Source organism: Nannospalax galili, unplaced genomic scaffold (genome assembly GCF_000622305.1).
Source record: "Nannospalax galili isolate Female #2095 unplaced genomic scaffold, S.galili_v1.0 scaffold704, whole genome shotgun sequence".
NCBI lineage: Eukaryota > Metazoa > Chordata > Mammalia > Rodentia > Spalacidae > Nannospalax > Nannospalax galili.
Genome location: NW_008352394.1, coordinates 556330 through 583604, shown reverse-complemented (window position 1 = coordinate 583604; position 27275 = coordinate 556330). Strand labels below are relative to the sequence as shown.

Sequence of the window (27275 nt, the reverse complement as noted above, 5' to 3'; positions counted from 1 at the left end):
CATTTGGGGGTCATGAATTTACTGTGTGACCTTGAACAAATCTACTGAAGTGATTAAGAACAGAGCGTATCAGCTCACTCCCGATGAGTTGAAGTCTAAAATGTCCCTTCTGATTATGATGCCAAATGGTACTTTATTCCAACAACATAATTAAGAATAAAATCTGATTTTACCAATCTAGAGCTTCATGATTATGATCAGGCTGCTAGACCAACATCCTTAAGTCCCACTCATATGACCTCTCTACCCTCCCATCCTTATACCTGCCTTCCCAGTATCCCATCCGTGTGTCCATATTTTCACTTAACCAGCCATCATCTTCCCACACATTCACTTTCCTATTCACTCACTCGTCTATCCATCTATTCCCATTCCTACAAGCATCCACCCACCCACTTGTTCAGCAAATATTTCTCAGGTTCTTACCATATGCCAAAGCCTAGGATACTCTAGGGAACACACTACCTTCTTAGAGATTTTAATCACAAGGGGCACAGAATCAATCAAAGTTCCCCACAACTGAGGGTAGGTATAGTCAGAAACTCTGGCATGAAGAGCCCATTGGCGAGGGCTGTTGAGGAGGTTGCCTGCATCTATGAGGAGAGCAGGGCAGGTACGGCAGCAGACATGCCAGAGCGGGCAGTCATAGATAAGACGCCTGGAAGACGTTTAGGAGGTTTTGCCTCCTGATTCTATCACAGTTTTCCTGGGCCTGGCCTCTGTGGTTTGGGGATTTTGCTGAGCACATCACACTGACCTCTGTGGCTCCGCCCTACAGAAATAACTGGTAAGGGTGGGGCTGTCCTTCTCCAATCTCATTTTCTAGCCCCCAGTCCCCTCAGCCTGCCAAGGTCAAGGGCAGCCTCTACTCACCTCTGTGGCCCTGGAGTCCTGGTCAGCAGCCATCACAGATGTCAGAGACCTTGATGGTGACGTGTGCTTGAAGACCTTGAGCCTGTACACTGGCCCATGCCTGGCTGTCCCTCTCTGGGGTGGCACAGTTGCTGGGCTTCTCTTAGCTCCTCCTTTCACAAGGTCTGGTTTATGATGCCAAAGAGACCTTTGCCCAGTATAGGGCCTACCACAGCAACTCTGAGGCCACCCTGGCAGAGTCTCATGAGCACTCAGACCTGGGGACCTGGGCTACACTGACTTGCTGGATCCTCCTTTGAGAATGAATTTGGAGCCAAGAGCTCATCTGGCTGGTCTGTCCCCACACTGGTAGCAGAATTTCCCAGGCATATTTCTGCTTCCTACATCAGCTCAAACAGTGTCCACTGTCCAGAATGTTCCCCTTTCCTCTCATTCTTTTCCCGGCCTGCTCACATCCCAGCTCCTTGCCCAAACTTTCTTGTGCCCCAGCCCCTCCCCAGTCGAGGCAGCACACCCTCCAGGAAGAGCTTGGATTTGGGAAGAATAGAGCCAAGTCTCAGTGCTGACTATGAGTCTTGGTTTCTGTAATTGCAAAATGGCAGAAGAGTAAGTAATCTTAGCACTGGCTTGTTGGATATTGAGGTGATAAGTGCGGGAATGTGTAGAAAGTGCCTGAGTCACTGGAGCCATGGTCAGTGAATCAGTGTCAAGAGTCCTCTCAACTGAGCCTTCAGCATCTGAACTGTGAAAATCCAGAGGGCAACACATCCTACCTTAGATCACTGCTTTTCCTGCTCAGCTCCCAGTTAGAGCCCTGGCCTAGGCAGAGGGAGCTGTGGCTATTTGATCTGGCTCTGCCCATCAGTCCTTGTGTGACCTTGAGCAAGCCCCTTCCTTTGCCACCTCCTGTGATTGGATAAGGTATTGGGTCCTTGAAAACAGAAGACTGGGCTCCCATCTTTGCCACAGCCCTGGTGCCAGCCCTGGTGCCAGGTACACAGAAGGCAGGTCCTTGAAGTTGGTTTGAGAGGGCAGAGGGGGGCAGGGAAGAGACACGGGGAAGGGAAAGGAAGAAAAGAGAAAGGATTCAGGCGCTTAGAGGCGGGTGGCTGCTGCCCCTCCAGTTAAGAAGTTTGGGGCTGGGAAGAAACTGTCTACACAAGAAGCTAAGAAGGTAGTTTACAGCCTAGATTTACTGTGTCTCCAGCCACCTGAATGTGGACAAGCCAGGTCTGTTGAGTTGTGTACCAAGGGCTGGGTGAAGCGTGGAAGGTGTGGGGGTTGTGGCAAGCACTCAGTTTGGGCAGGAAGGAGGCAAACGAGGGGACAGGGTGGATCTGAATGGAACTAGTGCGTGCATGGTGTGTGTGTGTGTGTGTGTGTGTGTGTGTGTGTGTGTGTGTGTAGGGTGGGGCTCCCCTATTCCATACCTATGTGACCTTAGGCAAGTGACTTCACCCCCTTTGTGTGATGGAACTAACAATGGGAGGAGTAAACCAAGCCTGGGAAGGGCCTAGCACTCAGTAAATGCTCAATAAATCAAGGAATGTGCTATTCACAGCGCCATTCTTATTGTGCATCTGAATGTAGTGACATGTGAGCATGAGGCAATGAAAGTGCAGGCTTCCACGTGTGTGTGTGTGTGTGTGTGTGTGTGTGTGTGTGTGTGCTGGGTAAAGAAGCTGCTGGGAATGGCTGACCATTGGATTTGTGTGCAGTTAAAGAAGAGTCTGTGTAGGCAAATGTCATGAGAGGTACTGGTTCTGTGCTGCTCAAAAGATTCTTGGGTTCCAAGCAGTCTCCCATCAGCACCCAGTCCAAGTCCCTCCTCCAACCTCCTCTGAGTGGCACGGCTCACGTTTTGTCACTCATCCCTCTCCCCAAAGAGAAGCAGCCGGGTTCTTCTTCCCTAGTCATTCACAGCTGGGCTGGGCTGGCTTGCTCTCACCCTGGGTAGGTCTTCCTGAGTCTGTGGTAGAAAGCTGACCTGCCCCTGCACAAGCCCATGCCTGGGGCAAATGTTCATGACGTGAACATCCTGGCCTTGTGCCCACTACAGTCCCCAAGTACTTGCAGAGTCCTTGCAGGGCAGGCCAGATTGTGAAAGAAGCCCTGTCATTCACAGATTACATGAATTGAAGAGATTTGTGACACCAGCTCCCTCCCCCCAGTCTTCATAGGGATGAGTGTGGACCAAAAAGGGCTCACCCACAGTATCTTCAGACCCCAAGACTTCTTTACCCTGTAGTGTCCCTAAAGAACCCTAGGGAGGTATGTGTTTCTGGGACTTCAGGCAGGTCTTTGCCTTCTCAGTCAGCAGACATTCTCCTCCAGAGGTGGAGTCGGGGCATGGTGGGCATCCAGCTAGGACGCAGCAGAGCTGGGAATGGAATGAGATCAGCTGGTGTGGATGACTTACTCTTTGGCTTGGCAGTTTTGCTTCAAGGAATTTACGTTAAGGAAGTAATGCAGGCATGTTCAAAGGCACAGGTGCAGAGTCAGTGCCATCTTGTCCATATTAGTGCAGTTTTGAAAGCCATCTAAAATCCCTCTAGCACAATGCACACATGGAAAAGCCCAACAGATCAGTGTGGTGATTTTACATCACAGAAGATCACAGCATCTTACATCACAGACGATCACAGTGTGCTGTGGAGCAGACAGGAAGTTTATAAGGCTAGGCAGAAAGGATGAGTCCAATTTTTATGCATTCCTAAATATTTATACATATAGACCCAGAATATAAGAATTTATACTGATATGTTGGCAGAGAATCATTCTACACAATAATTTTGTTGTATTTTGGTGGGGTTTTGTTTTGTTTTGTTTTTTTGATCTTTTTGAGACAGGTTCTCCTTGTAGCCCCAGCTGGCCTGGAACTCGCTATGTAGACCAGGCTGGCCTTGAACTCATAGAGATCCACCTGCCTCTGCCTCTGCCTCTGCCTCCTGAGTGCTGGGACTAAAGGCGTGCACCACCATACTGGCTGATGTTTTGTTTTGTTTTTTTTTCTTTAAACAGGGTCTCATGTAGCTCAGTTGGCCTTGAACTTACTAGGTAGGCAAGGATGACCTCCTTGGCTCTTAAGTACTGGAACCACAAGTGTGGGCCACCATGCCTGGTTTATGCAGTGCAGCTCAAATTCAGGTCAGGGCTCTGTACATACTAAGCAAGTATTATAGCAACTAAGCCACATCCCTAGTCCTGAATTTCTTTTTTAGTTTGGTTGTGTTTGGGTACTGAGAATTGAACTTAGGACTTCAAAAATGCTAGGCCAGCTTTACCACTGAGCTACATCCTCAGTCATATGTTGTGACTCTCAAGGTGATGCTCAGTTCTCATTGGTCGTCATATGTGTGTATGCCTGTGCCTATGTATATGTGTATATGTGGGTGTGTTGTGGGTATACATGTATGTGCATGTGTGTACATATGTGTATGCATATGTGTCTGTGTGTATACATATGCAAGCATATGTGCATGTATATGTGAGTATGCATGTGTATGTGTGTGTACATGTATGTTTTCTTCTAGTTATTGTATGTTTAATACTAGAAGCATAGGAAAGTCCAGAGACGAACTGTGCAACTATGTGCTCAAACCATGGTATCATGGGGCCACACACTGGGCCTCCTCTGGTACCTCCTTGTGGAACCATCTCTGAACAGCCCAGAATCTGCCTTTAAACCCATACTCCAAATCACAAATCTGGGGGCCTCAGCTGACTCTCCCAACCCCGAGAGGGCTCAGGCCCTGGCCTTAGTTCCTCCAGTGGCTCTGGTCAGAATAACTCAAAAATGTTGGGCACTGGACAGTCTCTACTTTGGTGCTGAGAGCCTTTTTCTAGGCAGCCATTTGGCTTGACCAGCAGGACAGGGTGAAGACTCCCCCAGCCACCCACCCCCAGCCCCAGAGTGATACAACTGACCAAAGTCAGCTGCAGAACCAAAGCCACCTGAGGCCAGTTTTGGAGGCGGTAGAGAAGGCCAACATCTGGGCAGCTACCCTCTGGCTTACGGCTGCCCTGCCCTGCCCCCACTCCAGTTCCCCAAAGGCCAGGAACATCTGGCTGCTGGCCCTGCTCCAGGAGGGGTGAGCAAGGGGCCTCCTTCCGCCGGGCCCAGAGACTGCGTGGTGCAAGGTACATCAATCAAGGCTGCAAGGCTGGCTGGTGCTGGGAGAGAAGCTGACTCCTTTCCCACCCCCTCCCCAGACATTCCTGTGTAATGGACTTGCCTTTCCTGTTCATTTATTATCAGCCCACAGAGCTCCACCAAGCCAAGTCTGCAGACTCATGCTCTGTTGGAGGACCTGGAAGAGCATCTCTAATGCTCACTTCATGTCCCTACCATGCTTTCCTACCCTACCCACAGATTTGCCTGAGGGGCAGCTCAGCTGAGCACTTCATATAGGCATCTGACATGTCCATGCTCATGAACTGAACATCCTCTCATTGCCCTGTGTGTCAGCAGAAGGGGAAACTCAGTGCGTAGACACTGGGTCATTAGTTTGGGAAGTACTGTCATTTTAACTGCATTAATGTGTCTTCCAGTCCACGAACAGATGGTGTTTTTCCACCTATTTAGGTAGATAATTTCTTTCCAAGACTTTATATTTTTCTAAGTTTTGTCTTTCTTTTGTTAAATTGATTTATATATATATTTTTTTATTCCGTGGTGACTGCAATTTTTTTTCTTAATCTTAGATTGTTCTTTGTGACTATATATATATATATCACAATTGGTATTTTGTATATTGATCTTGTATCCTATGATATTGCTTTCTTTTCAAGATTTATTTATTTGGGTGTGAAGGAGGAACATGTGTGTGCATGCCATGGCATGCATGCAGAGGTCAGAGGACAATTTATTGGGAGTTAGTTCTCTCCTTCCTTGTTTTTTTTATAATTTTTTATTGAGCTTTTGTTTATTTCATACATAAAATCATCTTTATACTCCTTTCCCCCTTCCCCTTTGGCACCCTCCCATAGCCACCCCCCCCATATTCTGTCATTTTTATTAAGGCATATTATGTAAAGTGACATACATAGCTCAGTGTCCCTCAGTGTAAGTTCATCCACTGGGGTTTAGTCAGCCTATCTAGAGTTTCTCTCTTCAAGAAGATCAGCTCTTCCTCACCCAGCAGTAATCAGCTGCCAATAATTCTTCGGCTACAATTGGGGCTTGCTGTTCATTTCCACAGTTCTGTGCTGGGTTTTTGTCTAAGTTTGCATGGGTCTTCTGCATGCTGACACCATTGCTGTAGGTTTGTATGAGAAGGGTCCCAGGCACCTATAGGTCATGCACCTCCTCCCTGGCTCTTACAATCTTTCCATCCCCCTCTTCCACAATGGTCCCTGAGCCCTGGGTGGGTGGACCTCAATATAGGAGTCCTGTCCGAGGATCCACATTCTGCCAACTCTTATTCTCTGCGTTTTGGCCATTTGTGGCCTTTTGTGTTCCTGATCCTCTGTTGCATGAGGGAGCTTCATTGATGCGACCTGAAAGAGATGCAATAGTATTCTCTTCATCTCCTGTTCTGTGTTCTGTGAGTCTTACTGTAAAGGTTACATCCTGGATGTGGCACTTAGGCTTGAGCAACTCACAGAGAATCTCATGTGTGACCAGTGGTGTAACTCTGTAATAATCTGTGTCTTGAAAAAGAAGCTACTTTGATGGGTGGTGACTGGGATACCTGTCTGTAAATTTAAGGATCCATATTTTGTACATAGTAAGAAATTACATTTGTCTAGGGATATGAGAGCCTTGGGGTTTTCTCTAAGATCTATGACCTCTCCAGCTATGTGTATTTGGCTAGGTTTACAGTACCAGACATGAGTTTCCTCCCACTGAGCCAGAGAAACCCAACCAGTAAGAGACATCTACTAGGAGACTTATTGCCAAACTTGGCATACATGGTATGATGGTTAATTTTATGAGCCAAGTTGACTAGGCTACAGGATGTCCAGAGAGTTGGTTAACCATTATTCTAGGTGTTTCTATGAGGGTGTTGTTAGATGTGGTTTACATTTGAGTCAATGGCCTGACTGAAGCAGATGGCCCTTACCAATGTGGGAGGCTTCAACCAACCAGTCAGAGGCAGAAATAGAACAAAAAGACTGCCTCTCAGGAGTAAAGGACAGTTCTTCCTGCCCTGCTGCTTTGGAACTGTGTTATCTGCTTTTTTCTGCCTTCAGAATTAAGCCAAAACATTGTGTGTCCTGTTCTCAGGCCTTCCGACTCAGATTAGAGCTACACTGCCGCTCTCCTAGGCCTCTAGCTTGTCAGTCTGTGGGAATGGTCAGCCTCCAGAGCCAATTCCTTATAACAAACCCTTTCCTATGTGTGTATACAAATACACACACTCACATGTACTCATACATACCCTCACACACAGCCTACTGTTCTTTCACTGGAGAAGCTTGCCAAACACAGAGGGATGCTCCACCAGGAAGGGCAAGCTGGGGCTGTTGGGTGCAGCACAGGCTGAAGCTGGCATATACAAGTGAAGGATCCTCTTAAAGGAAATCTCAACTCTGCTGCTACTACCTGATGCTGATCATCTGGGATTGTCTCTCTTACCTAAAGCAAACTGATTCTGGACTTTTTTTAGATAGGGTCTCCATGTAGCCTCAGCTAGCCTGGAACTTGCTATGTAGACCAGGCTGGCTTCTGTCTCACAAAGATCCACCTGCCTCTGCCTTGGATTCCAAGTGCTGGGATTTAAAGGTGTGTACCACCAAGCCTGCCTTGATTCAGGATTTTTTTCTTATTTATTTTATGTGTATGAGTGTTTTGCCTGAATGTATGTATGTGTACCATGTGTGGGCCTGGTGCCTGAAGAGGTCAGAAGAGGATGTTGGATCCCCTGGAATTGGAGTTACTGATAGTTGTGAGCTGCCATGTAGGTGCTGGAAACAAAACCCAGGTCATCTGCAAGAGCGGCCATTGCTCCTAACCATTGAGTCATCTCTCTAGCCCCTGATTCTGGATTTTAATCACATCTACAAGACGCTCTCACAGAAACACCCAGATCAGCATATGACCCACCTAGGACTATAGCTTGGCTGGATGGCACAGAAAACTCACCATCAGAGCATGTGCCAGCATGCCAAGCCCCTAGCAGCTGATTTGTTTTTTCAACAACCTCACAAAGATTTGTTCAACTCTGTTCTAGAAAAACACTACTTGTCCAGTCACACAGCCAGCAAGAAGAGCTGAGTGAGAGCCCAAGTCACCTCCAGGGTGTGCTCTTAAAAGCTAGCTCTGTGCCACTGACTCATCTCAGTCAGCCTGCCCTCTGTGGTGGTTACTCTTGCCAGCTTTAGAGGACATGGAATCTTGAAGAGGGTAGGTGGCCACACTAGTTACTCAGCAGGGAGAGGGAGGCCTGTTCCACCAGCTCTTGCTTCTCCCCCACCAGGCCATCTGCTTGCTCCTGCACCTCAGCAGCCCACCACACAGGAACTTACCACACAAGAGTTCCCCGCTTGGGTAACACTACCCTCCTCCTAGTCTCAGTCTGTGCTGTGTTAGAAGGGGCACCATTTTGCTGGGATTACCATTAAAGGGCTTGGCCTAGGGGCTAGGGGAAATAGCAGGATCCTTGAATTCAGGGAGTACCTATTGTGAGAGGAAGTTCTGATCTTGCTTGGTCAGGAACCCAAATCACTTTGTGTATCCATTCTCAGACTGCCCTGGGTCATTTAGTAGGACCTGCATGCCTTCTGAGGTGAGATACTCACTGAAAGGTTCTCAGTGCAGCCAAGTCTGTGGTCAGGGCAGGCTGTAGTCTGGCCTACCTCCACCCCTTCCTGTGGGGGCCTCAGCACTGGGGGAAGCAGCCCTGTGAACAATGCCCCACTCTGTTCTTGGCTAATTCAGCTACACCTCACACTGCTCCTCTGTTCACTGCCACCAACTCAACCTTCAGCCCAAGAGAAACCCAGATGCTCTGTGTTCAGCACCTCCCAGCTCCCTGACAACTCAGAGGTCAGGGCCAGGAGTCCTGGGGCTGGGGGCTGGGGCTGGCATGTCAGCGAAGCCAGCCATCAGCATCCATCCAACCCTTCTCTCAGCCAGTGCAGCTCTACCTTTGTTCAGCCTCTTTGACTGGGCCTGTCATCATGTGGTGAAAGATGAGTGAGCTCAGAGAGGCTGAGCAGTTTGCCTCTTACCAACAGCCTAGAAGCAGCAGAAGTAGAAACAAGCCCAGATCTGTGCACATCCATAGTACCACACCAAAATGCCCTTTGAAGTCCCAAAGGGATCATGAGGCCAAGGGCTGAGGGGGACTGTGTGGAGATCACAGCACACACATATACACACTCATTCCTAGCAACCAAACCCTGCCAACAGAGCCTGCCCTTCAAAGCCAGCCTTGGAGAGGCCCTTGCAAGGGCCTGAGGCATTGCAAGCCCAACAGAGGACTCCTGCCTCCCACAGCTCAGGAGAGGGTAGTTCAAGTCCTGCCCCAGAGCACCCTCAACCTGGTAGGCCTGTGGGTCAGCCAGCCCCCTCCCCCGAGTCCTCTCATAGCCCATAGGCCCTAGGCCAGGCCTGGCTTCCGGAGCTGCCGCCACCTTGGCCGGCCACCCCACACATGGTTTTAATCAGCCGTCTGCCTGAATGAATAGTGCCTTGTATGGACGCCACAAGGGCAACAGCCTCGGGGTGCGAAGGACCTTGGCTGAGGAGGGGTGGTTGAAGCACAGCTGTTCCGAGCCAGGGCCTGTGTTCAGACAGAGGGGCGAAGTTCTGGCCCTGCCACCCATAGTCTGTGTCTAGGTAGTTCAGCAAATCTCTGAGCCTTAGCCCTACCCTGGGCACACAGGGCAGTAAGAGAGCTCCTGCAGGACTGTGAGGACTCCGAGAAGTGGCACTTGGCACATGGCATGCACTTCTCACTTAGAGTCCAGCCCAACCTGTTGCGGCACAGGGACAGGGGACTTATAGACTTGATTTACTAGGGGTAATGCTGCTCGGAGCAAGGCTGGCCTCCAAAGAGATGGTATGGCATCTGTGAGGGAAAGAGGTTGCAGTTACTTCTGTGGTTCCATTGGCTCTGGGGCCGCCTCTGCAGCTCCCTGCTACTTCTAAAGATGCTTCACCTGATCTGGGTCAGGAGGGCACTCAGTGATGGGCCCACCACACTCCTCTGCTGTAGCCAGAGCCCCAGATGGCAGGAGTGAGTCTTCCTGGGTGCTGCGCTCTTCACCCATGCCATGGCCTGTCTCCTTTCCATTGGCTCCTTTCATGATGAAGTCATGAGGCAGAAGAGAGTCAGCAACCTGGCCACAACCACACAGCCTGAGAGACAGCAGAGCTGTGGAGGCACAGGGTGATGCAGCCATAGACCACCCCCGAACCTGTCAGGGAGCACCATATCCTCCCTTGGGGGCCTTCTCAGGGAGCTGAAGGCCCCTTGTCTGCAGGCTTCTAGTGACAGGCTGTTTTGCTCACTGGCACCCTGTCCAGAGCCTTCTTCCTGCACAGAGCTTCCCATAGCCAGGCTGAGGACTCAGAATCCGCATCCTCCTCTCACCTCACTCTAGCACCACAGCCTGGCAGAGAAGAGGGATCCTGCACATTTGAGAGCAATGGAAAGGGAGGGAGGAAAGGTTCTGCAAGGCCCAAATCTTACCACATCTCTCTGTATTGGGCCAGGGTAAGGGGAGAAAGTACAGGCTCAGGGCCCCTCACACAGGGCCCCTCAGGCTCAGCAAAGTCCCCAGCATGTCACACCCCCACCCACCCCCACACTGTCTCTCCACAGTCTCTCCATTGTGCAAGCTGAGCTTTGAAGGCCTCTGCAGCCCACCTTAGGCCCCAACTGGTACCTCTAGCTTCGCTCAGCTTCCCCCTACCTTCATTTAGCTTTCTCCCACCCTAACTGTCCTTTGAGGCCCAGCCAAGCAAGCTGTGTGGTGGGATGCCTGATGATCTGACTGGGTGAGGCCCCTCTGTGCTCTTTGGGCTCTTGCTTCTGGGAGCAGAACTCAGAGGGAGTTACCCCAAATTCAAAATCCATCTGCAAAAGCAGGAACTGTTCCTTCTTCTATCTACCAAGGAAGAGACATCACCTTTTCAGGCTGTTTTCTCTTATACCTCTTCTAACTCAGCACCAGCCAAGCTGTGGATGACATGTCCTCTCAGTGCTGTCCAGCTCTCAAGCTCCTGTGTGGGGACTGGGGAGGGGTGTCTCTAAGATCAGTGAGAAACTATTTCCAGAGTACCATTTAGTGAATAAACTGCCTACTCTCTTCTACATGGCCTGGAGCATTCCCCAACCTGCAATGGCCCTGCTGAGAACCTGGCATGTACAATCTTTAGGGGCCCCAAAGTCACCCTAACTTGCCTGGTTCTTGGTATAATGGGTCAGTGAGGACCAGGAAATAGAGAAGCTCTGGAAATAACTATGGACATGCTTAAGGGGGTCTGCCACAAAAATGTTCGGCATGCCTTTGTTTACAATACAGGGAAATCTAAAATAACCCACACATTCAACGGTTAAAGTGTGCTGCCTTCACAAAAACTGAATCCCAAGGAAAGGATGTTAAATAAATAAGACATGTTGGAAGAGCAAAGACTCCAGGCAGCTCTGTAGAGAGCACAGTGGGGGCTTCAAAACTGGGGGAGGGAGGATGGGGCCACAGGCAGCTGTGCCACCTCATGGCCAGGAGACTTAGGCAATCTACCAGACTTAAAAGCTGAGGTACTGTCTGCAAAACGGGGAACCCACTGTGCCTGTGGATGCATGTACACCATCCACCTTGAACAGTATGAGGTACATACTAAGCCCCATTCACACACCAAGGGTGATAGTGCTGACTTCCATATTGTGGGTCATTCTTTTTAGGTTTGCATATTTGTACTTTGAGAATTATTTGTAATGAATGTGTATCACCTGTGTTAATTGTTGTCCATTCATGTTTATGCTTGTGTGCACACAAACCTGCATGTGAATGTGTATAAGCATTTGGAGGCCAGAGGTGACATCAGGTGTCTTCCTCAATTACTCTCCACTTTTTTTTTTTTTTTTTTAAAGGCATGCACCACCATGGCCAGCACCATAAACCTTATTTTTTGAGACAGTCTCTCAGCAGACTAGCCATCAAGCCCTAGGAATCCTTCTGCCTCCACCTCCCTAGCACTGAGATTGCAGGCATGTGTGGCTCTGTCTGGCTTTTATGTGAGTACTGGGGATCTGAACTGAGGCCCTCATGCTCATGTAGCAAGCACTTTATCCACTGAGACATCTCTCCAACCTTCTTGTGCTTTAGAACTGATGGTTGCAATTCTTTTACAAAAAGCTTGTATCACCAAAAAAATGGGAATAAAATAATTGGATGCAATAGAAAAATATTTCATACTATGGAAAGATTTTGACAATTTATTATGATTAGAAAGAAGCTTGCAGGGGCTACAGATGGCTCAGCAGTTAAGAGCACTGGCTATTTGCAGAGGACCTGGGTTCAGCTCCCAGCACCCACATGGTGACTAACAACCATCTGTAACTCCAGTTCTAGGGGCTCTGATGCTCTCCTCTGGCCTCTGTGGGCACTGCATGGCATAGATGCACTTACATACATGTAGGCAATACATTCATACACATAAAACAAGATGAAAATAATAAATGGCCAGGCGTGGTGGTGCACGCCTTTAATCCCAGCACTTGGGAGGCAGAGGCAGGTGGATCTCTGAGTTCAAGGCCAGCTTGGTCTACATAGTGAGTTCCAGGACACCTGGGGCTACAGGGAGACCCTGTCTCAAAAAAAAAAAAAACCCACAATAAATAAATAAATAAAATATTTTTAAAAAGAAGTTATTTTTAAAAAGAAGCTTGCAGTATATGGAGCCAGAAAGATGGCTCAGCAGGTAGGGGGCTCTTGCTACCAAGCCTGAGACCCTGAGTTCTATCTCTGGAACCCACATGATGGAAGGAGAGAACCAACTCCTGCGAGTTGTCTTCTAACCACCACATGTACACTAAGGTACACACATCACACACACATAAATAAATATGTATTTTTAAAAACTTTATAAAAATATAGTATATGTTCTTCTATAAAGGCAATTTTAGCTGGGTGGTGGCATATACCTTTAATTCCAACACTTGGGAGGTAGAGGCAGGCAGATCTTTATGAGTTTGAGGTCAGCCTGGTCTCCATAGCAAGTTCCAGGCTACCTGGGGCTATAGGGAGACCTTATCTGGAAAAAAAGTTGAGGGGTGGGGCTAGAGAGATGGCCAATGGTTAAAATACTGGCTGCTCTTGCAGAGGACCTGAGTTTGGTTCCTAGCACCCACATGGCAGCTAACAACTGTCAGTAACTCCAGTTCCAGGAGATCTGGTGCCCTCCTCTGGCTTCTGTGGACATTGCATGCACGTGGTATACTTATATACATGCAGGCAAAATACTCATGCACATAAAATATAAATAAATAAATAATAAATAAATAAATAATTTTTTTTAGTCTTTTTTGAGACAGGGTCTCCCTGTAGCCCCAGCTGGCCTGGAACTCGCTATGTAGACCAGGCTGGCTTTGAACTCACAGAGATTAGCCTGGCTCCGCCTCCAGGGTGCTAGGATTAGAGGTATACGCCACCACACCCGACTAATTAATAAACTTTTTTTTTTTTTTTTGGTCTTTTTGAGACAGTGTCTCCTTGTAGCCCCAGCTGTCCTGGAACTTACCATGTAGACCAGGCTGGCCTTGAACTCACAGAGATCCACCTGCCTCTGCCTCCTAAGTGCTGGGACTAAAGGCGTGCACCACCACGCCTGGCCAACAAATAAATTTTTAAAAAAGCAGCTTTATACCTAAGGCAGGAAGAAGAAGTCCTAAAATGTGAATAATGGTCACTGCAGGATGGCAGGATCCAAACATGAACATTTTCTTATTTGTCTCTGTGTTCAACGTTTTCCACAGTGGATATTTATAACTTTGGGGATTAACATATACATATGTGTGCATATGTGTTCTTAAGCTTTGGCTCAAGGCTCTGCCTGTGCTCAGTGCCTCACTCGTGGCAGACTGAATTTTTTAGCCTTTCCCCTGTTTCCACTCTCTCCCCATCCCTCTGTGTGCTCACACTGGCTTCTAATTTGCACCACCTTGCTGTCCTTCCTGCATCCTTGTAAAAGATTTCAAGTCCTTGTTAGAATCAGACAAGACAGAAGCCAGGGCTTGGGCCCAGTCCACCGTTCCCATCCAGTGGGTGCCCATCACCCCACATCCCCTCCTGAGGTATTGTTTCAATTAGTGGGGATGCAACACAGATCCAAAGACAGAACTATTAACTATAAACACCACAGGCAGAGGCCTGTAAACATTTAGGTAAGCGACTCCAGCTGTGCAGATGGGCCCTGGCCCTTATTCACACTGGGGCCAGAGGGGGCTGGATAGCCATGAGGGGTGTCCTCTGCCTCCTCCTTAGACCATGAACTACCACGAAGAGTCATAGAATGCAGTGCAGGGAGGAGCTAAACAACACTGGACCAGGTCACATCCAAGGGAGTGGAAGTGTGGAGGGCAAGGAGTCACAGCCAGTGGGGCCCCATTTCCTATGTAGCCAGGCCTCAATTTACCTATCAAATGGGGAAGAGAAGCCAGATGGTCCTGAGCTCTAGCACATCATGAATAATTCATAAGTCTAGGCCTAAATGCTTATATCTGTCTGTAACATGGTAAATATATATCATAAACATATGTTATAGTATTCATAATATAACCCATGCATGTTATATACTATTTCATCATACTCTTGTTTATTTTCCTTTTGTTGTTTTGAGATAGGGTTTCATGTAGTCTGGGCTGACTAAGGTCAGTTAAGGAGTTAAGACTCCTGATCCTTCTGCCTCTACCCTACAAGTGTTGTGATCACAGGCATGTACCACTATACCTGGCTTATTTTTATTTCTTTTCTATGTTTTTGTAATAACCATCTCCAGGTAGCTGTGATCAGAGGGCATGTAGAGGCAATCCAGGAGGACATCCTGAGGAAAGGAGATTCAGACAGAGGTACTAAACCTCCCAAAAGATCCTAGCAGCAGGGGGCAGGGAGACTTGAGGGTGGGGGGTTTACTAGGGCCGTTTTGGGTTGGGAACATCAAGCATACTAGACTAAAATGACCCAGATTTGCCAGCCTCAGTAGCTTATAACCCCAGTTACACAACAGAACCCCAAGGGAGCAGGGTAAAACATAGCTCCTGATAGCTTCTCAGAGCTTTATAATCTGAACCCTAGGCCATCAGGGCCAAAGCTTCTGAGTGCAGAACAGTTGTTTGGTGGGTTCTGAGATGAGACATCTTGACACAGCAGGCATTTGGGAACCTGTGCTCTGTAGATGGCACACGAGGTAGAGGGCAACTATGATTCCTGCCAAAGTCGTATCATCCAACCACAGGCAGTCATTGCCAGGCAAGCCAGACACCATTCCATGTTTGGGGCCCGATAGAGCTGGGGCTCTTGGGAAGCTCGTCACCCAGCCAGGGTTCCAAGCCTTCACCTCAGCCTTCAGTGCTCAGTGCTGGAGGCTGGAAGCTTCTTGGCAGCACAGCCCAAAGAGTCAGTATAGGGAGTGTTCATGGGACAGCATCCACTGAAAGCAGGAGCAGGAGAGGACCACAGAGGCCTCAGCAGAGCTCAGCAGGAGCCGGAGGGGACCACAGAGGGGCTCAGCAGAGTTCAGCAGTGCAGCCTTTACCTAAAAGCATAAGGACCTTCATTCCACCCTCAGTGCTGAAAATAGACAAATAAAAACCCAACCCAGAAAGATTTCCAGAGATGGTACCCTGAAGAGAAGAGAGAACTGGTGTTGATGAATGGACCAGGGACAGTCTAAGTGGGATCATTCTCTGGCCCTGTGCAGCTTGTTAGGAGCTCTCCCTGCTGGGCACTGAGAGAGCCTGTCCACATCACAGACAGGTGACCCAGGCCCCAGCAGCAGAGCCCAAGCCTAAAGCTGCCTCGACATGCCTGTGGATTTCTTCCCTCGGCTAGGCCTGGCCCTGTGACCTCCACAGCTCCTCCCTCTGAATCCCACTGGGCAGGTATGGGCAAGGGTGAGCGGCACATTCCAATCCTGCCTCCAAGATCAAAACCTTTTTCAGGACAGGCCCCTGAGGCCAAGCCATTCTTGACCCAGGTCACACCTCTCTAAGTCACCTTACTTCCAATTGCCATTTCTATCTACGCTCCTTTGTTATACTCTGAGAATATTGAAATAGTAGAGCCAGGCTGGAGACACTGAAAACCTTAAGGAATCAATAAGGAATTGAAAACAATAAGGAATCAACAGAAAGACAAGAATCAGTCAGAGGGGGGACGGGAGTCAGAGGGGAGACAGGAGTCAGAGGAAAGACAGGATCAGTCAGAGGGGAGACGGGAGTCAGAGGGGAGACAGGAGTCAGAGGGGAGATGACACCTGTTCACCTGTTCATGGAACAGAAGATTTAATGCTGTCTAGACAGCAACTCTACCCAAACTGACCCACAGGCTTACTGTGTTCCCTTTCAAAACACCAGTTACCTTTGAAGGAAATTGACAAACCAACCCTAAAACTCACATGAAAAATGCAAGAAACCAGCAAACAGTCAAAATCATCTTGAAAAGGAGAAAATAATCTAGAGAACCTACATATCCCAATTTTAATAATTCACTAATCAAAGTTAAAATTCCACTAATCAAGACTACTTGAAACTTGTTTGAAGAGAGACAAACTGATCAATGGAACCAAATTGGGAGAATGTTTTACATTTAAGGTCAATTGGTTTTTGATAGGGTGTTATGATCATTCTTGGGAGAAAAATGATAGTCTTTTTTTGTTTTTCATTTATTTATTTTTTAATGTGTATGCATGTATTGCCTGCATGTAGGTAAGTGCACCTGTGTCGTGCATTGCCTGCGGAGAACAGAAGAGGCTGTCGGATCTCCTAGAACTGGAGTTATGGACAGTTGTTAGCTGCTGTGTGGGTGCTGGGATTCAAACCTGGGTCTTCTGCAAGAACAGTCAGTGTTCTTAACCGCTGAGCCATCTCTCCAGCCCCGGAAATGATAGTCTTTTTAACCCATAGTGCTGGGACACTGGATAGCCACATGCAAATGAATGAAGTTTGGGAATATACTACCTCATATGCAGGAAAACCCTGGGTTTGGTCCCCAGTACTGCATAAAACAGGCAAAGTTGGGAATGCTAGAGAGATGGCTCAGCAGTTAAGAGCACTGGCTGCTCTTGCAGAGGACCCAGGTTCATCTCTCAGCACCAACATAGCATCTAACAACTGCCTATAATTCCAGTTTTAGGGGATCTGACACTCTTCTGCCTTCCACTGGCACTGCATACATAGAGTACGCTTACATACATGCAGGCAGGCAAAACACTCATATGCATAAAATAACAATAAATAAAATCTTTAAAAACTGGGGGTAGGGGCAAGGTCAGGAATATCAGCACTTCATTTATGACTGTATAATTGCATATATAGAGCACATTCAGGTTGTCCATTCATCTGGTTTGGTACATTTGAATTATTTCTAGCTTCAGGAGATTACAGTTAATATTTAATTGTTTTCAATAGAAACAGCACCATTTTATATCCCTATCAGCAAAGTCTGAGGATTCCAATATATTCACATCCTTGCCTAAAATTATTTTTCTTATTTTAAAAAATGCTACAGACATCCTAGCAGGTGTGAAGTGGTTTTGATTTGCATTTCCCTAATGGCTAATGCTGAGTCTGCATGTTTATTGGCCACCGGAAAAAGAGCTATCCAAGTCTGCTGCCCAATTTTGAGAGAGAGAGAGAGAGAGAGAGAGAGAGAGAGAGAGAGAGAGAGGTTTGTAGCTGTTTTCTATAGTTCATAGGTTTGTAGTTGTTTGTCCTTTTATTGTTGAGTTACTGCTCTTTATATATTTTGGACAGAAGTCTTTAGTAGACATATGATTTGCAAACACTTTCTCCCATTCTATGTGTCCTTTTCACTCTCCACAATGTCATTTGATGCAGAAGAGGTCTACAAATTATTGTGGGTTTTTTGTTTTGTTTTGAGACAGTTACTCACTATGTAACTAAATGACAAACTCATCTTCCTGCTTCTTCCTCCCAAGTACTACGATTACAGTCATGTCACCAGTTCCAAGGTTAAGAGCACTTGCTGCTCTTCCAGAGAACTAGGGTTCAGTTCCCAGCACCCACATTGCAGCTCATAGCCAGCTGTAATGCTGGTTCCAAAGGATCCCTGCTTCAGCTCCTAAGGGATGGGCTATAAGTTGTAAGGTGAAATGAACTCTCTCCACCTCAGGCTGCTTTTGGTCAGTGTTTTATCACAGCAACAGAAAGCAAATGAGGACAAGCGGCATGCCACCTTGACTGGTTTTCTTGTTGAACCACCTTGGCATAGCAGATGGATCTTTTGCTATGCTGCTGAATTTGATTTCCTAGTATTTTCTTTTTAATATTTATTGTTTTTATTTTATGTGTATGAGTGTATTGCTTACATGTGCGTAAATGCACCCATGTCATAAAATGCCTGCAAAGGTCAGAATAGGGCATTGGATCTCCTGGAACTGGAGTTACAGATAGTTATTAGCTGCCATATGGGTGCTGGGAATCGAACCCAGGTCCTCTGCAAGAGCAGTCAGTGGTCTTAACTGCTGAGCAATCTCTCAAGCCCACTAGTATTTTCTTAAGAGATTTTTGCATCTATATTTATAAAAAACATTGGTTTATAGTAAAGAGACAAAGTTTCATGACCTTTAACTCTTTGTGGATCTACCTGCTTCCACTTCCAAGTGCTAGGATTGAAGGTACAGTTGTTACAGTGAAGTTACAATGCTGGGATCAAACCCAGGGCTTCAATCCCTTCTCAGCCTTTTGGCTAAACTCAGGTATAAACCCACGGCATCACACGAAGCAAGCACTCTAACAACTGAACTACATTCCCTAGCCCCTCTACTTTTCTTTTCTTGGCAAGCCTTTGTTTAGCTTTAATACAAGAGATGCTGACCTCAGAGAATGATTTAGAAGTGTTCCCACCTCTGCAATTTTCAGTAAGAGTTTGAGAAGGCTTAATGTTAATGCTTCCTTAAAAGCTTGGTAGAATTCACCAGTGAAGTCATCTTAGCACTAGGCTTTCCTTTGCTGTGAGGTTTTAGGATGTTTTGTTTTGATTTGGTTTGACTGTTGTAGAGATGTAGCTCAGCTGGTAGAGTGCTTACCCAGCATGCATGAAGCCCTGGGTTAACCCCCAGCACTGAATGAACCAGGTGTGGTGGTGAACACCTGTAATCCCAGAACTAAGAAGCTCAAGGTCATCTTCAACTACATACAGAGTTCAAAGCCAGAGTGGAGTACATGAGACAAGGAGAGAAGGGAGGAAGGGAGGGAGGGAGGGAGGGAGAGGAGGAGGAGGGAGGGAGTGAGAGGAGGAGGGAGGGAGGGAGGAAGAGGAGGGAGGGAGAGACACAGGAGGTGGGAGGGGGGAAGGAAGCTGAGAGAGGGAATGAGGAAGGAAGGGGAGGGAGGAAGAGGAGGAGGAGGGAGGGAGGAAGAGGAGGAGGGAGGGAGGGAGGGAGGGAGGAAGAGGAGGAGGGAGGAAGGGAGGAAGGAAGGGGGAAGGAAGGAAAAAAATCACTTCTTGGCCTTTTGGCTAAGATTAAATGCTTGTTTGTTTTTTTGGTTGGTTGGTTGGTTAGCTGGTTTGTTTTAGTGGAACAAGGCCTTGCTATGTAGCCCAGGTGGGCCTAAAACTCATGGTAATTTAGCGGGGTGTGGTGGCACACACTTTTAGTCCCAACACTCAGGAGGCAAAGGCAGGAAGATCTCTGTGAGTTCAAGGCCAGCCTGGTCTACATAGTGAGTTCCAGGACAGCTGGGGCTACAGGGAGACCCTGTCTCAAAAAGACCGAAAAAAAACCCTCATGGTAATTTTCCTGCCTCAGCTTCTCAAATGAAAGAACCGCATTCATTACCTGGGTCTTGTTGGAGTTTTTGATTACTGATTCTGTTTGCTGACTTCCCTGACAGGGTCGCCTAGTTCTTCTGGAGTCAGTTTTCGTATTGAGAACCTCTAGGAATCTGTTCCTGTCACTTAGGTGCTGCAGCACATTGCTGTGTAGGTGACCCAGCAGTTTCCTGTACCTCCTTTCTGTATCTGTGGTGGCTAGTGGTTACATGTGGATTATGAAGATTCTCAGAGATCCAGGTCACCCAACTTTCAATTCCAACGGTCCTGGGAAGCGCAGTCAAATGTGATGCTTCCATGCATGGTGGGTCTCTAGGCCCCTCGGCCTCAGGACAAAGTCTCAGTGCTGCCCTAGGCTCAGGCTCAGACCTGAGTGCTACATGGTTGGGACACCAAGAACCAAAGCAGATGCATCCACATAGTTCCTGTGCAGCTGAGTGCTCCAGGTAGAGTCCCTTTACACCCTCCTCCCCCAAAAGCTGGCTCAGCTCCTGTGGCCCAGGTCGCATTTCACAAATGGGGAGCCAAGGCACATGCCCCAAGCCACACAGCCAATTTCGAGATCAGATCTGGCCTCCTGTGCACGCATTGCTGGCTATGCTGTCACTGATCTCAGAATAAGCTTCCCCAAATGGGGCAAAGGCTGGGAAAGTCAAGCTCTGGCTCCTCCCTCCTGGGAAGGTGGACAGAGCAGGGCTTCTGTGGAGTCCCTCTGTCTGCAAGGCAGCAGTTAACCCTGCACTGGTACCCAGGGGCTCAGTGAAAAAGCAGAGTGCAAAATAACACAGGGGAGACAAACCAGAGGGGGATGTCTGTTTACTTAACCTGCTCACACATCTTAAAGAATTCTGGAAAGATCTACAAAATCGACAGTGGTGGTTACCTCTGAAGCACCAGTCTAAGGACAAGTGTCAGTGGTCTAGGGACAAGTGTCAGGGCTGGAAGACTGTCTCAATACACCCTGCTGTGCCTTTGTTGGTTTTATTTCATATACCTATATACATGCCCTTCTATTATTTTTTATATATTTTATTTGTTGTTTTTATTTTATGTGTATGAGTGTATTGCCTGCATGTATGTGGGTGCACCTATGTCGGGTAATGCTGCGGTCAGAAGAGGGCTTCCAATTCCCCTGGAACTGGAGTTAAGGACGGTTTGTAGCCACCATGTGGGTGCTGGGAATCGAACCTGGGTCCTCTGCAAGAGCAGTCAGGGCTCTTAACCTCTGAGCCATCTCTCCAGCCCCATTAATTATGATTTTTGGTTTTTCGAGGCAGGGTTTCCCCATAGCCACAAGTGGCCTGGAACTCACTATGTAGACCAGGCTGGCCTCAATCTCACAGAGATCTGCTTGCCTCTGCCTCCCAAGTGTTGGAATTAAAGGCATATATATGCCACCATGCCTGGCCTCATATATATACATATATATCCTTTTAAGTACATGAGGTGGCCTCCCAGAACTTCCTGGCCAGCCCTGGGAAGAGAAGGACCAGGCACAAGCTTTCCCACTCTACCTCAAGGACATTGCACATTTCCTTTCTGAAGGCCATGGTTGGTTCTCAGCCCCAGGCCCAGGAGGAAGGACCACTGAGGGGACTTCAGGCTGTGGAGTCTCAAGGACCAAGGACTCCTAGTCTGTTATTCAAGCTCTGTGGACCACGGAGATCACCACCCCCCAACCCCCATGACTCTTGTTCAAGGACTGAGACAGCTCTGAGAAGCAGACTGCCCACAACTTTTTATTCATTCCCACTTGTTTAACGTATTGATGTTATTAGTGCAATGTTATTGCCTCACTATCACTAACTACAAGGCCAATCTAGTGAGGCTACTCATGCCAAGTAGTTTGTGAGACACTAGGGTCATTGTGCCCCCTACTGGGCACATCCTAGACTACACCTGATTGGTACCAAAGCCAGAATCCAGCATTATTTCTTCGGTTACACCTAAATACTAAACATTTCAGTGTGTGTTCACTACGTAGTCCAAGCTGGTCTCAAACTCATGACAACCCTCTTGCCTCCCAAGTGCTGGTATGCTGGGCATGGGTCACCGTGCCCAGCTTCGGTATGCACTTCTCAATAGGACCGACTCCTAAATATTAGTACAGCAATCAAATCCAGGAAGTCTAGTTTTGAGAGAACACTATTATCTAGACTGCTCATTGCTTCCTGGTCTGGGGTCTTCTCTGGCATCATCTGTGGGCTTTGATTGCCAGGTCTTGTCAATACCCTTCAATCCTGAGCCATTCTCAGTCTTGCCATTATTAAGGTTACAGCCAGTTATTTGACAAAATGTCCTGTGATAAGGATGTGTCTCCTATTTCCACTTCACTGGTGACTTCACAAGTGTTAGGATGGATCCTCAGGGCATTTTATTGGGGCCATTATGATGTCAGTCTGTTTCAATATGATGTTCCAACTCTAAGTGTCCCACCTGTGCATGTGGGACAGCTGAGTTCCAATGCCAACAGTGAGGAGCTGACTTGCCAGCAGTCACACAGCTAGGCTCTTGGTGAGGGTCTTGGCAAGTGGCAAGTTAAATGAAGAGGTCTCCTACCAGTATTCCATTCCTCCTTAGAACCCTACTTGACAAGAACCTTAGGGCTGGGTGGAGGGGAGCAGCTTTGGCCCCTACTGCATCAACCCAGGTCAGGCTGCCTTGAGCCCCCTTTCCTGATGCTTTCATCTGATTCCACAAGTGAAGCATTAACACATTATCCTTGTGTGAAAAAAATCTTTCAGCAGAGCTGAAGTCCCCTGTTTTTTTAATTCTCCTCTTCCCAGTTTCCTCTCCACCTTCCAGAACAGCTTTACAATTTGTTTGGTGGAGGACACATTTATAACTCCAGGAAAAACACACTAGTGCTTTCATTACACAAATGGTCACACTGTATAGCTCAGTCTTGCAGAAATTTCCCTGGAAGTCTTGGAAATTGAGGTAATACTTGTGTGCATGTGGTGCAAATGTGTATGTGGGTGTGTGTACATGTGTATGGAGGCTCTTGGGAGATGGCTCTTGGTAAAGTCTATTGTGCAAGCCAGCATGAGGACTTGGGTTCAAAGCCCAGAACCCATGTTAAAATAAATCAATAGATAAATCTGAGCATAGTGGCATGTGCTTGTAATCCCAGTGATGAGGAAGCAGAACAGAGGGATCCCTGGGGCTTCCTGACTAGCCAGCTTAGCCTACTTGGCCAGTTCCAGGCCAGTGAGAGACTCTGTCCCCCGCCAAAAGGAGGGTGGCCCTGAGGAACAACAGCAGAGTTTGTTCAAAATGCCTGGTCCATACCTGCTCGAGTTCAATCTCTAGAACCAGGGCCTGGGAATCTGCATTCCAGCAAGTTCTCTAGGTAAGACCACTAAGTCCAAATCCCTCCACATTTCTAAAAGACAAGGGAATTAAGGATCAAAAGTAAAAGCGCTACGTCCACAGTCATGAAAGGTCCTCAGAGGCAGAAATGGCCCCAGTCTCTGGGGGTAGTACCCACATCAAGCAATGTGACCACTCTGGGCACAAGCTCCTGGTCATCTGAGGTACCTCCGGGCTGTCCTGGGGCAGGCCTCTACTGCATTTGAAAAGGCACCAGTTTATAACCCAGCAGAAATGATCTGGCTTAACTGAATTAAAGTACATGCTGGGCAGACGTGGGCCATGATACAAACCTCTGTTCCCACTTTCCCTTGAAGGCAAAGGCCAGACAGACAGACAGGACCAATGTGTACAAACAGAACCCCACTTTATTAGCAGTTAGTTCGAGATTGTACATTAATGGAGGAAAGTTTCCACTTTAACACAACCCAAAACGGCTGGTTTGAGAGCCTTTAGGCAGCTGAGTAGAGCCCTTTGCAAGCTCTCCCACCCCCTGCAGGGAAAGAAACATCTGCCTGCTCCCTAAGTGTGCCCCCCACCTGCTCAGTTGACCCTCTTCTCTCCCCAGGAAATGACATGAATTTCATGCACAAATTACAAAAAGAGCCCTCTTGCCCGTAAGAAAAGCTAGCTCAGTCATAGAAAACCCTCTCTTGCAGCCGCCTCCAGGCCAAAGAGGAGGGAGAGCTTCTTAGGAGAAAACACTGGGTCTCCCCTGGCCTTCATGCTCAGCCTCAGCAGAGACCATACACAGTCAATGCCCAGCCTGCTCAGAGCTGGCCTGGGCATCCAGCCCAGAGCCTGAAAACTGAATCCCAGGGGGTCATGTTGCACCCATCCTCACTTCACATGTAGCACAGTTACTTCCTGCTCAGACATGTGAAAACCCCTGCTGTAGCCCCCATCTCTTCATTCTATACAGGGGGAGGCTGAGGCCTGGGGTGGGGGTGGCAGGTTGTTATATGGCCATCCACTGTATCCAGTGTTCTCACACCACAGCCTAAAGGAGGCATTTCTCCATCTGGGCCCTTCCTGGTACAGTCAGAGGCCTGTCTCTGCTCCAGTGCACACAGACCATCTAGAAAGTGAAGATTCTGGGACCATAGAACAGAAGCAGAGAGATCAAAACAGACAGAATGGGAGATGGGAAAGAGAGATGGATGTCATGTCTGGCACGGGACAGCAGCTCCACAGGGTCAAAGCCAGCAGCCCTGCTCCTCCAAGTTAGAAACAGTCATTCTGACATAGCCTCCCTAGGGCAGTCCTGCTGTCTCCTCCTACAATGCCCTCTGTCCCATCTGCCTGAGCCCAGTGTGGTACTTCCTCTCCAGAGAGCTCCCAAGCTGAGCTGGTTTGGTGCTTGCCACAGGTGGTAGTGGAAGGAGGCATTCCTTAGTCAGGAGGGAAATGTCATGTTGGTACAAAAGGCAGAATTACCCTTGAAAACACAGGGGCTACAGAATGAGACCAGGAGGAAGAGACCCGGACATGACAACACACCACCTGCTGGCCTTAAAATAATACCATTTGGGTCCAGGCATGGAGGTACAACACACCTTTAATCCCAGTACACAGGAGGCAGAGGCAGGCAGATCTCTGTGAGTCCCAGGCCAGCCTGGTCTAGAAAGGGAGTTCCAGGCCAGCCAGAGATAGTGAGACTTTGTCTAAAACAACTGAACAAACAAAACAACAAAAAGCTACCATTAAAAAAAAAGCAGATGGGCAAAGGGAAAACTTTTCAGCAAAGAGTTTTAAGTTGTAAAATGTGTTTGCATCCTGACTGGATCCAATACTAAAACCAGGTATAAGTTATTTCAGGGGTCATTGGGGGAGACTTTGAGTATATACTGGACAGCAGATATTATCAAGAAATGACTACCATCTTGGCTATGGCACCTGCTGATATGTTGGGAGAAGGCCCTACCTCTTAGGGCAATGCCTAGGGGTAAAGACAGTCTCATGACATCTGCAACTTACTGTTAAAACCAGGGCTAACACATGTACATGTACAGAGAGAAAAATAAATGAGGCAAAATGCTGACAGTTTTAAATCTAAACGCTGGGTGGCCAGAATTCATAACCAAAGTCGGTGAGACTCTTTTGCACTTGCTCTTCCCATTAACACACTTGTGATCTCGAGGATGGGACAGGCCGGCAGGGCATCAACAGCAGCTTCTCCAGAGGACTCTGACGTGCTCACTGCTCTATGGCAGGGCTCGAAAAGACCCGTTTTAACTTCATGCTCATCCTCCATGTTCTCAAGGACGCTTGCCCAATAGACCTCTAGAACCTGGAATGACTTAAGGCAGCTGCAGGTGATATCCCCACCTGCACCCACCATAAGGAAAAGACTGTTAGTGGAGACCGAAGAGGGGCTGGGGGCAGGGGGCTGCTGAACAATTCCGGCTATTTCTCTCAAGCCTGAATTTTTTTTTTTAAACCAAGTACTTACAATCAACCAGCGGGCATTCAAGGCAGATGCTGCTGCCTGGACTCACCTTGGGTTTTTTTTCTGTGTGCCCATAGCTGAGAGTTCCTAAGACAGCTTCTCCACACCCCAAACTCCAATATCTGCAAGTTGTGACAGTGTCTGGGCACAGTGGGGCCTCAGAAAGGATTGATTATTGGAAAGGGACACAGCAGTACCCACCTACATACTTAGAACATGTGGCGGGTGCAGTCCCCAGGTTTTCAGAAGGAAATGGGCCAAATCCAGAGTATCAAAACTGACTGCTCCTACCTGGGGCTAAGGCAGGAGAAATGGACCTGCCTCCTTCCTGAGGGCCACTCTGGCCAGCCCAACTCAGCTCTCACAGGGTCTCAAACAGAAGATGCTTTCAGAATAAAGCAGCCATCATTCTCCCAAATCATAGGCCCATGTCCTCACTGATAGGTGAGAAGTAAGGTTCAGGGTGTGCACTGCAGAAGTCTCTGACCCACCCTGAGTCTGGTTCAAGCTTGTCAGAGGGCATGGGAATAGACACACCACCATGTCCTCAGGCTCTATTTAGTGGTTGGGGTCCACAGGCTCCAAGGTCCCAATGAGAAACATGATGTGACATGGTTCTGCACACTAAAACCATATGTGCTGGTCAACCTGAGCATCCCACCCTCTGCCTCAGTGGAGAACTGAGGAGACTAGCTCAGAACAAAGACTGGCCTGGCCACTAGCAAGGAAGAACCTCCTGAAGCAGAGGACGCAGCAGGAGAAGCAGATGTGGCTCTGGGAAGAAGGCTCAAAGGCACCTGGCTGGGAAGGAGTGGTTTGTCCCCATGTCCTGGAATGACTACGGCTGTGACTGAGGAAGGGACAGGAACCTGGCACACAGTAAGATGGGCTTGGAGGCAGTGTGACACTGGAAGAAGCACACTGGGCTCAGAATCAGGGGCCCTGAGTTCAGCTCTCAGCCCTGCTTCCAACAGGTTGGTGACTTCACTCAAGAAGGTCAACTCCCTTCCCCTCCTTCACAACCATCTGGGGACCCTTCCAAGCCCAGGATGCCAGAGTCTACTGAACAAGACAAGGCTCTCCAGAAAGTTCTGGGTGTCTGAATTGGCAGTTGAGGGGGGCCAGGGAAAGGCACCCCAGCCTCAGTCACTTCACATTGTTAAAAGGGGGGGGGGCAGGAGCAGAACCCAAGCAGAAAACAGCCTAGAGACCTTGTGTCTGCAGGGACTAGAGACAAGTCTATAGGTCCCCATGGATATCCCGCTCCAGGATAGCCCCTAACCTAGCACCATGAGAGGGGGAGGGGCAGGCCAGCTCAGGCCACAGCTTTCCACCTTAGCCTGACTCTTCCCCGTGGCCCAAGCACTCCAGGGCCACTGGGCTTTACCAAGTCAAACTTGCTGGGGAGAGTTGATTTTCCCTGGTCATGTCACCACCTCTGTTCCCTCTGTGGGAAACAAAATGGAACCCTTTAAGCCATCTCCCTGAGGCCTAGACTCTTGAAGACACATTCACCTTCCCACCTCATTCTCTAGCACTAAGATATGACATCCTTTGAAGCTGGGTCTTGCCACCATTGTGTACGACTGAATTAAAAACAAACCCAACCAAAAAA

At 48.2% G+C, this 27275-nt stretch overlaps 1 protein-coding gene across 1 annotated transcript in view; it reads right to left on the bottom strand.

The window, feature by feature from the left end:
- Positions 1–1023, bottom strand: part of Synpo (synaptopodin) — a 66596-nt gene extending 65573 nt beyond the window's left edge. The window contains exon 1 of the mRNA XM_029554225.1: positions 874–1023. The gene's annotated coding sequence lies outside the window, so the exon portion shown is untranslated. The remainder of the gene's footprint in view (positions 1–873) is intronic.
- Between the last annotated feature and the right edge of the window lie 26252 nt (positions 1024–27275).